Raw genomic sequence first — 11,214 nt, forward strand, 5'->3', positions numbered from 1 at the left:
GTGAAGTGTATTTCCCATCATTTCCCCTCTGTATGAAGTCCTTCATGTTCCTCTTCAGGAGGCACAGCCTTGGGTAGTCCTGAAGTCACCATGAGATGGCAGTGGTTTTAGCAGGGCATTCTTTTTCTCTTTCTTTGACCACATCCAGTGTGAGGCATCACCAATCGCTGGCTGATCACTCTGTTGTTTTTTAACAATGTGCTGAAGCATAAATTGCTTCACAGGCCGATCAAAACAAATCTGGGTTCCTTTAAAGTAATAGTTTCAGGGGCTGATGTTTGAGATTTGCTCTGACCCCAAGAAGACTCCTCCCAGCTCTTTATGTCCCTGGTTCTCTCCAGCCAACTAGCCTGTCTACAGTTTATTTCCAAAGCATCTACCAATCGCCTCCTAACTGCCTCTCACCACACCCTCCTGTTTTTGAATACTCTTAGGCTTCAACTTCTCCCCACACTGGTACAAACGAAGTTAGTTGCTTTAGAAAAAGATTTAGGACTCTGTCTTACAGCCTACTTCTCCCCCCAAGCAAGCCTCTAGCTCTAGGGCTGGGGGACAATGGTGCACTTCTCTTTGAATGACAACCCAGCGTGAGGACAAAAACACTTGGTGAAATTGGGGCAACAGCCTCAAATCTCACTTTGCCTCTCCCAGTGTGGAACGGCCGGATTACAAGCTGTGGCATGGGTGATTGTGTCTTCAGTACTCTCAGTGGTACTGTACCCAGGTACAGCCTCGGTACCAAGAGTAAGAAATAGTAAGTTCCTGCCTCTCAGCCCAACTCATCCAGAACGTGACCTCACCAACAGGCCGCTGAAAAGATTAAAAAAAAAATCTTGATATCTTGGTCCTTTGAGAAAGCTACCCTCCAACTAGGAAATAAAGGAACAGATAATCTTGTGTTCTTGGCTGCACCAGTTTGTAGCGAAGTTTCCATCTCAATGAGCTGGGAAAGAGGAAAAGGAAGTCGGTCTTGGTTCAATACCACAGAAATTCAATGTTCTTACCAAGTTTTAGTAGATTTTCTTGAATAAATGTCTTTTCATTTGCTATATGTTCTTAGGACCATTTCCCAGTACTTCAAATGACTACTTTTTCCAGTTTCACTGGAAAGTGGGTCTATAGAAAGATTCATGCTGTCCTGTTGGAGGTACACTGTTCCAACTAAATGTATAACTCAAATGTCTCTTAAGATTTCTTACTGCATCCCCTTCACTGCCTTCTTCTTCCAAAATCAGAGATAACTACCAGCAACAGTGTGAAGTAGAGATTTTTTCCCCACACCTTCAACAAGGAAGATGTACAAACTATAGTTCCACAGATATATCCTATACCACATACCATTGTTCTCCCCAGAACCCAGAGTTGGTTTTTTTTTGTTTTTTGTTTTTTTGGTTTTTTTTATAAGAGACAGTCTTGCTATGTTGCCCAGGCTAATCTCCAACTTCCAGGCTCAAGTGATCCTCCTGCCTCAGCCTCCCAAGGAGCTGGGACTACAGGCCCCTGCCACTCCATCCAGCTTAAGATTGTTGCTATTTGTGGTGACTTGCCATTCCTGTCCAGTCATCAGAGATTTATTTTCTTATAAATAAATAAGCATAGAAAATATTTTTTTATTTTCAAGTAACCATGTAACTAAAAGCATGAATCTTGAAAGGAAAAAATTGAAAAAATTCAACTGTATAAAAATGAAAAATTCTTCCTTTTTTCAAGAGAAAATGAAAGTACAAGCCACAGACTGAGAGAAAATCACTTATTGGATAATATACAAATCACTTTCTAGATAATATACAAAGAACTCCAAAATTGAATACAAGGAAAACAACTCAATTTCAAAGGTACACAAAAGACTTGAACAGGCTCTTCACCAAAGAATATATTTAAAAAATGCAACCAAAACAGATATATAGACCAATGGAACAGAACAGAGATCTCGGAGGCAATGCCACACATCCACAATCATCTAATCTTTGATAAACCTGACAAAAACAAGCAATGGGAAAGGATTCCCTGTTTAATAAATGATGTTGGGAAAACTGGCTAGCCATGTGCAGAAAGCAGAAACTGGACCCCTTGCTGACACCTTACACTAAAATTAACTCCAGATGGATTAAAGACTTAAACATAAGACATAACACCATAAAAACCTTAGAAGAAAGCCTAGGCAAAACCATTCAGGATGTAGGCATAGGCAAGGACTTCATGACTAAAACACCAAAAGCATTGGCAACAAAAGCCAAAATAGACAAATGGGATCTAATTAAACTCCAGAGCTTCTGCACAGCAAAAGAAACAGTCATTAGAGTCAACTAGCAACCAACAAAATGGGAAAAAAGTTTTGTAATCTACCCATCTGACAAAGGACATATATCCAAAATCTACAAAACTAAAACAGATTTACAAGAAAAAAAAAAAACAAACTCATTCAAAAGTGGGGGAAGGATATGAACAGACACTTGTCTTTTCTTTTCTTTTTTTTTTTAGATGGAGTCTTGGTTTCTTGCCAGGCTGGAGTGCAGTGGCGCAATCTCGGCTCACTGCAACCTCCGCCTCCTGGGTTCAAGCGATTCTTCTGCCTCAACCTCCTGAGTAGCTGGGACCACAGGCGTGTGCCACCACACCTGGCTAATTTTTTTGTATTTTTAGTAGAGACGGGGTTTCACGATGGCCAGGATGGTCTTGATCTCTTGACCTCATGATCCGCCTGCATCGGCCTCCCAAAGTGCTGGGATTACAGGCATGAGCCATCGCGCCAGGCCTGAACAGACACTTTTCAAAAGAAGACACATATGAGGACAACAAACATATGAAAAAATGCTCATCATCACTGATCATTAGAGAAATGCAAATTGAAACCACATTGAGATACCATGCCAGTTAGAATGGCAATCATTAAAGAATCTGGAGACAACAGATGCTGGAGAGGATGTGGAGAAATAGGAACACTTTTACACTGTTGGTGGGAGCATAAATTAGTTCAACCATTGTGGAGGACAGTGTGGCGATTCCTCAAGGACCTAGAAATAGAAATTCCATTTGACACGGCAATCCCATTACTGGGTTTATATCCAAAGGATTATAAATCGTTCTATTATAAGGATACATGTACACATGTGTTCATTGCAGCACTGTTTACAATAGCAAAGACTTGGAACCAACCCAAATGCCCATCGATGATAGACTGGACAGGGAAAATGTGGCACATATACACCATGGAATACTATGCAGTCATCAAAAACGATGAGTTAGTGTCCTTTGTAGGGACATGGATGAATCTGGAACCCATCATTCTCAGCAAACTGACACAAGAACAGAAAATCAAACACCACATGTTCTCACTCACAGGTGGGTGTTGAACAGTGAGAACACATGGACACAGGGAGAGGAGCATCACACACTGAGGTCTGTGGTGGGGGGACTAGGAGAGGGACAGTGGGGGGTAGGGAGTTGGGGACAGATAACATGGGGAGAAATGCCAGTGATGGGGATGGAGGCAGCAAACCACATTGCCATTCATGTGCCTATGCAACAATCCTGCATATTCTTTACATGCACCTCAGAACCTAAAATGCAATTATATATATATATATATATATATATATATATATATATATATATAACATATAAAAATGCAAATAAGAATATCACAGTACTCAGTATGTTTAGCCACTAACCAAAAGCAAACTCTAGCCAAGCTAAGATGTCACTACCCACCTATGAGGATGGCAGAAAACAGACTGGCCATGTTGAATGACAATGTGGATCAACTAGAACTTTCAAACATTGCCGGTGAGAATGTAAAATGTTCTTTTTTGGTGGGGGACGGAGTTTTGCTCTTGTTGTCCAGGCTGGAGTACAATGGTGTGACCTCGGCTTACACAACCTCCACCTCCTGGGTTAAAGCGATTCTCCTACCTCAGCTTCCTGAGTAGCTGGGATTACAAGTATTTAGGAGTTAAATATATGCCTAACATATTCAATATGTAACATATAACAATATGTTCATAGTGGTCTTATTTTTAACAGCCAAAAATTGGAAATAACTTAAATGCCTATCAACAAGTAAATGCCTACACAAATTATGGTGTATCATACAATAGAATACTACTCAGCAATCAAATAGAAACGAACTTTGTTATATGCAACAACACAGATGAATTTCAAAATAATTTTGTTTACTAAAAAAAGAGTACAAACTGTATGATTTACATAAAATCCTAAAATGCAAACTAATTTGTTATGAAAAGAAACTAACAAATTAGTGGCTGCATCAGGATAGCAGGAGGTTATAAAGGGGCAAGAAAAGACTTTTGAGAGTGATGAATATGTTCACAGCTTGACTGTGGTAATAGTTTCACAGATATACATATGCCAAAACTTACCAAATTGTATACTTTATACAATTCAATAAGCTAGATTGTACAAAGAACATTTTCAGCTTACTGTAAACCAATTATATGTATGTCAATAATACTTACAGAAGAGAGAATAAAAAGACAAATCACAGTTTATGTGAAAATACCTGCGAATCATACACTTGATGAAGGACTTCCACTCAGAATATTTTAAAGAACTCAGAAGGCCGGGCGCGGTGGCTCACGCCTGTAATCCCAGCACTTTGGGAGGCAGTGGTGGGTGGATCACGAGGTCAATAGATCGAGACCATCCTGGTCAACATGGTGAAATCCCGTCTCTACTAAACATACAAAAAATTAGCTGGGCATGGTGGCGCGTGCCTGTAATCCCAGCTACTCAGGAGGCTGAAGCAGGAGAATTGCCTGAACCCAGGAGGTGGAGGTTGCGGTGAGCCGAGATCGTGCCATTGCACTCCAGACTGGATAACAAGAGCGAAACTCTGTCTCAAAAAAAAATAATAATAAATAATGAACTCATAAAATTCAATTAAAAAAAAAAACAGGGTGGGTTAAATAGTTCACACCTCTAATTCCAACACTTTAGGAGGCTAAGGCAGAAGGATCACTTGACCCCAGGAATTCAAGATCAGCCTGAGCCACACGATGAGACTCTGTCTCTATAAAAAGTTTATTTTTAATTAGCCAGGATTGGTAGCATGTGCCGGTAGTCCCAGCTACTTGAGAGGCTATCATGGGAGCATCACTTGAACACAGGAGCTGAGGTTACAATGAACCAAGATTGTGCCACTGCACTCCGGCCTTTGAGACAGAGTGAGACCTTATCTCAAAAAAAAAAAAAAAAAAAAATAGAAAGAAAAAAGAAAAAGAAAACAACCCAATAAAGAAATGGGCATGAGATCTGAATACTTAGCAACTTCATCAAGGAACATACACAGGGAAAAAAATACATTAAAAATATTCACCATCATTAGTCATTTAGGGAAATGCAAATTAAAAGAACAATGAGATATTATTAGACATCTTTTAGAATGGCTAAAATTTAAAAATGAACAATATCAAGTGCTAGCAAGGTTGAGGGACAACTAGAACTCACACATTGCTAATGGGAACACAAAATAGTTCATCCATTCTCAAAAACAGTTTAGCAGTTTCTTAACGCGGTCAAATAAATATTTAAGGTGCCAGGCACGGTGGCTCACACCTGTAATCCCAGCACTTTGGGAGGCCGAGGTGGGTGGATCAGAGGTCGGAGTTCAAGGGCTGCCTGGCCAGTATGGTGAAACCCCATCTCTACTAATAATACAAAATTAGCTGGATGTGGTGGCACTTGCCTGTAGTCCCAGCTACTTAGGAGGCTGAAGCAGAAGAACTGATTGGAACCCAGGAGGCGGAGGTTGCAGTGAGTCAACATCGTGCCACTGCACTCCAGTCTGGGCAACAGAGCAAGACTCTATCTCAAAAAAAAAAAAATAATAAATAATAAATAATAAATGTTTAAGGTATAACCCAGCCATTTTACTCCTTGATATTTACCCAAATTAAGTGAAAATTTCTGAAAAACTTATATGTCCATGTTTATGGTGTTTTTAATCACCAGTAACTGGAAACAACTCAAATTATTCCTCAACTAAAAAAGAATAGTCTTCAGTATATCCACATAACAGAACACTACTTAACAATACAAAAGAATGAATTCTGATACAGTCAATATGTATAAATCTCGGACGTATTGTACTAAGAAAAAGAAACCAGGCTTAAAAGGCGACACATAATATGATTGCATTTATATCACATTCTTGAAAAAGCAAAACTGTAAGGGTATAAAATAGATTAGTGGTTGCCAGAGACTGAAGATGGAGAGCTGGACTAACTACAGAGACAGAAGAATGTGAGGGAAAATAGAACTGCTCTCTATCTTCATTCTGGTGGTTCTTATACAACTGTTTGCATGTGTCAAAATTTGCAAAGCAGTAATAACATGGTGAATTTTACTGTGTGTAAATTGTATTTAATAAAAAGGGGGGAAAGGTTTCACTGCTTAAATAATATCAAGTGAAAAACAACAACAACAACTCCGGCAATACAGAGTCAACAAATTTCTAATCTGTCCTTTCACACAATCATTGTTTTGGGTTCCACCAGCAAGTATAACTACAGTCAGGAAGCACGAGATAAGAGCAGAAAATTTGCCTTTTTTATGTAATATAAAATAAAGGTTAATTACTAAAATAATTTTTAATAGTTAAGTATATTAGTCTTAAATGAAAAAGTAGTTAGGCCAATAGATAAGTCTAATATTAAAAGAAAACTAGTTGAGAAATGGCGATCACATAAACTGCTTTAGGCAGCTGGAATGATTTCTCATTTATTTTCTGTTTTTACATCTGAATGCAAAACATACAAGCACACAATGAATAAATAGCTTTTTAGTGATCATTTCTATTTGCAATTTTCTATAAATATTAAATATTCTAAAAATTAAATGGCTCTGTGTAATCATCCCAAACATAACCCTGAAACCAAATCACAAACAAAAACCATGAACTATGTAAAAGTGACAAATTCTCCAGGTCTCAGTTCCCTCAATAATAACAATTAGCTGGGCACAGTGGCTTACACCTGTAATCCTAACATTTCGGGAGGCCAAGGTGAGGGGATTGCTTGAAGCCAGGAGCTGAAAACTAGCCTGGGCAACACAGAAAAGCCCTGTGTCTACAAAAAAATTTAAAACTTAGCCAGGAGTGGTGGCACACGCCTATAGTCCCAGCTACTCGAGGCTGAGGCAGAATGATCCCTTAAGCCAAGAAGTTCAAGGCTGCAGCCTGAGTGACAGACAGTCTGTGTCTAAAAATAATAATAATAACAGTAATAAACTCCTCCAATTATTTCCCTCTTCCAAAGGCAAAACATTTTATGTTTTTGACTCGTTCTTTTTTTTTTTAGTCGGAGTCTCTGTCACCCGGCTGGAGTGCAATGGTTCGATCTTAGCTCACTGCAACCTCTGCCTCCCAGGTTCAAGCGATTCTCCTGCCTCAGCCTCCCAAGTAGCTGGGATTACAGGCACCCACCACCACGCCTGGCTAATTTTTTATATTCTTAGTAGATACGGGGTTTCACTATGTCGGCCAAGCTGGTCTTGCAGTCCTGACCTCATGATCTGTCTGCTTCAGCCTCCCAAAGTGCTGGGATTACAGGCGTGAGCCACCACACCCAGCCTCCCACGATTTTAATGGAATTTACTGTTATTTGAGTATAATTTTTGTTTTGAAGAATTAATAGTAATACACAATTCTGATAAATGTATTAAGGTAAAACTTATCGTTGGAGAAACCATCCTGGTCCTATCCCAACATTACATACGTAAAACACTTAGCACAGTACCCAAGACACAATAAGCACTCAATAAATAGTAGCTGTTATAGATCACAGTACTTTAAAAGTCAGTTATATTTCTATCAGGAGAGGTTTTTTAAATATACTGTAACCAGAATAGCCTAATTTGAGGTATGAAGAGACAGAAATTGTTAAAGATAAACTTGTTCCCTTATCTCTTCGTAAAACTACTTTAATACTCTAAGATGTTCTGAGAATTCCAAAGGAATTTAATCATTTACAGCTACTACCTTTAGAAATAAGGGTTTTGGTTTCTGGAAAGGTAAAAGACTAGCACCATCTGCTGGTATGCTGGCTTCTTCCTGTGAATCCCACTCTACAGATGACGCTAAGGTAACATAAACATTGCTGGATCTCAAATAGCAGTTCAACAACACTTGAAGATATAGATAATGGTAGAGCATTTTTAGGGATGAAAAGAGCACATGAAAGCCAGAGTCTACTCACTGATGGGAACTATAAACTAGGGTTAAAAATTCTACTTGGGTATACTTTTTACTAAGCTGAATTTTCTTATGCAGATTATTGCCTATGCTACCACTCCTTTAGTGTAGAATCCAATCAGCAGTGACAGTGAGATATCAGACTAAAACAAGACAGAAGAGAGGGAGATGCCCTACTTGCATAAGCAGTGCCTATGGACAAGTGTCCCTACAAAACAGGAGAGAGCCACGTGTGAGAAAAACGCTAAGTATGGTTGAGCTCAGTGTATGCCCATCTGTCACTCTCTAAATGTACCAGCATTTCAGGATTATAGAAGATTAACGAATGGGAAAAATTAAAGAGATATTTGAGAAGAATTAATATGGGAAAGGTAAACACATATTGACAAGAAATAACCTCACTGAAGAAAAAGCAGAACTAATCAAAAAAAGAACTTTAAACAGTCATAATAAATAGCCTTAGACAGACATGGGAAAATAGTAGAAATACGAAGCACGGATAAGCAGTTAAGAGAATAACAAAATACTAGTTGTAAAAATATATGGAATCATTGCAATGAAGAATTTTAAAGGTTTGAATAAGAAAATGAACAGAGCTGATTTAAGAATGAATCTTGGAAAAAAAGACACTTCAATTATCTTCCCAAATCAATGAAATACAGACTATGTACACAAAGTATACAGCAATAAATTAAAATCAACAACCAAAAGAAAACTTTAAAAATATTTTATCCAGAAATTAAGCTGTGAATGAAAGAGAGAATTCTAATACTTTGAAATGAATGACAAAATGCATGTCTTTGCTGTTCATGCAGTGTTAACAAAAAATGCATGTCAAAGTATGTAAAATCTAGCTTAAGCCTAAAGAAAAATTAATCTGAAAAGATCAGAAAATAAGAATCATTTAAAACATACTTAAGATATTATCAAATGACATCAACAACATGAAAAGGTGCTTGTTAAACTATAAAACTTCTCAAATGTAAAATATTATTTTTATATGCACTTAGGCCAGGCATGCACTTGCATGCCTGTAGTCCCAGCTACTAGGCTGAGGTGGGAGAATCAGTTGAGCACAGGAGATTGAGACCAGCCTGGCAACACAGTGAAATCTCATCTCAATCAATCAATCAATCGATTGGTACAATTAAAATTTCCTAAATTTAATTTTATTTGGAGCTCTCTATAAAAATTATTATGCCAAATGGAACTAATTCCTAGGCATGTGTTTACATACAAAAAATATGAGATTTTAAAAAATGAATGGACATAGCTGAACATACATATTTTCCTCTATTTCAATAAGAAGTACACCAATTACCTTTACAATTTTAAAACTGAGAATTTGGGAACAAGACCTAAAATCTCCTAGATCGTACTGCAATTCAAGTGGACCACTGCATCATTAAGTCATCATTTTTCCCTTTCATGGAACACAACTGTAATCAAAAGTACTCATTTTAATAAACCATTCTTTGATTTTACTTTGCTATTACATTTATTTTTGATAAACAGTCTGTACATCAAGTATCTGCATGTCAAATCCTATTAGCTCATTATATACCTATATATGCACATAGACACATATATATCACTAATTTAAAAACTCAGTATACATTCAGACATCCTGGGGGACTGAATGCTTCATACACTGTAAATTCTTAGACCCACAAGTTATTCATTTACAGAGAACTAGAATACAATGTACTTAAAAATGAATTTCTATAAAGTACAGTCAATTATTTTTGTGAAAACATAGAAAACACTTCAGCATTTGGAAAAGCATATCAGAATAATTAATAGCACCAGCCTGCTAACTACCTTTACATTCACATATTCTCTCTATAGATAGATATAACGTATTAACATATACATACACACATGTGAGTGTATGTATGTCTTTTATCACAATAGAAGTTTCAGCAGGACATATCTGATGGGGCTCTTTGAGGTGTCCTTTAAGTCTTATTACAGGATCAATTTTTATGAATGTTCTGTGAAATTTTAAGAACTACATTTTCCAGTGTCACTTGTGTAACAAGGTTCTGACCAATGGAATTTGAATAGAAAAGGAATATACAACTCTCAAGCCGAACCGTTAGAAAAAGTGCCTCTTCTGTCTTTTACTCTGTCCTGCTACCTGGAAGAAGAATGTACTGGCAAGTAGTACATCAGGCATCTTAGATCATGAGATGGACACCACTTAAGGAGAAGGATAGGAAAGAACAAGGCCCAAGGGCTCCACAGAGCTACACTATCAGTCCTAGACTATTTATGTTTGGACTGTTATATGAGAGAGAAACAAATTTAAGCTGTGTTAAGCCATTGTTACTTAATTTTTGCAGCAGCTATGAAACTTGTAACCTACTATTTGGAACACCAACCGTTATCTTGTAGAGCAGGGATGTCCAATCTTTTGGTTTCCCTAGGCCACACTGGAAGAAGAAGAATTGCCTTAGGCCACGCATAAAACTAACAGTAACAATAGCTGATGAGCTTAAAAAAAAGTTGCCAAAAACAAAAAATCTCATAGTGTTTTAAGAAAGTTTACAAACTTGTGCTAGGCCTCATAAAGCCCGCAGGCTGCAGGTTGCACAAGCTTGTTGTATAGAGTATTAGAAAGTCTATGAAGTTGGACTAAATCTACCCTGACTTAATCAAATGTCCTCCTTGTTTTCCATATTAATAATTTCATAATATATGCCCCCCTGTTTATCTTTCGCATTTTTCTCAAGAAAGGAATATGTAATATCTCAAGAAACTGTGTAAGCATCCTGCTTATTTAGGTTCCAGAGAAACAAAACTTTGTTGTCTCAAAAAGTCACTTTGTTGTCTCAAAGAATCCTTTTGTCTTCATAAAGAATTCATAAATGACAATTCATTTTTGTGACCTTTGCAGAGTCACCTAAAGGAATATATTAGAAAAATATTGGAGAGCAAATATTTAGAGAAATGCTGGAGAGTTAAGAGATGATTAGGAGAAATACCTAATGTAGGTGATGGAG

The sequence above is a fragment of the Sapajus apella genome, unplaced genomic scaffold (genome assembly GCF_009761245.1).
Source record: "Sapajus apella isolate SASKATOON/1434 unplaced genomic scaffold, GSC_monkey_1.0 scaffold203, whole genome shotgun sequence".
NCBI lineage: Eukaryota > Metazoa > Chordata > Mammalia > Primates > Cebidae > Sapajus > Sapajus apella.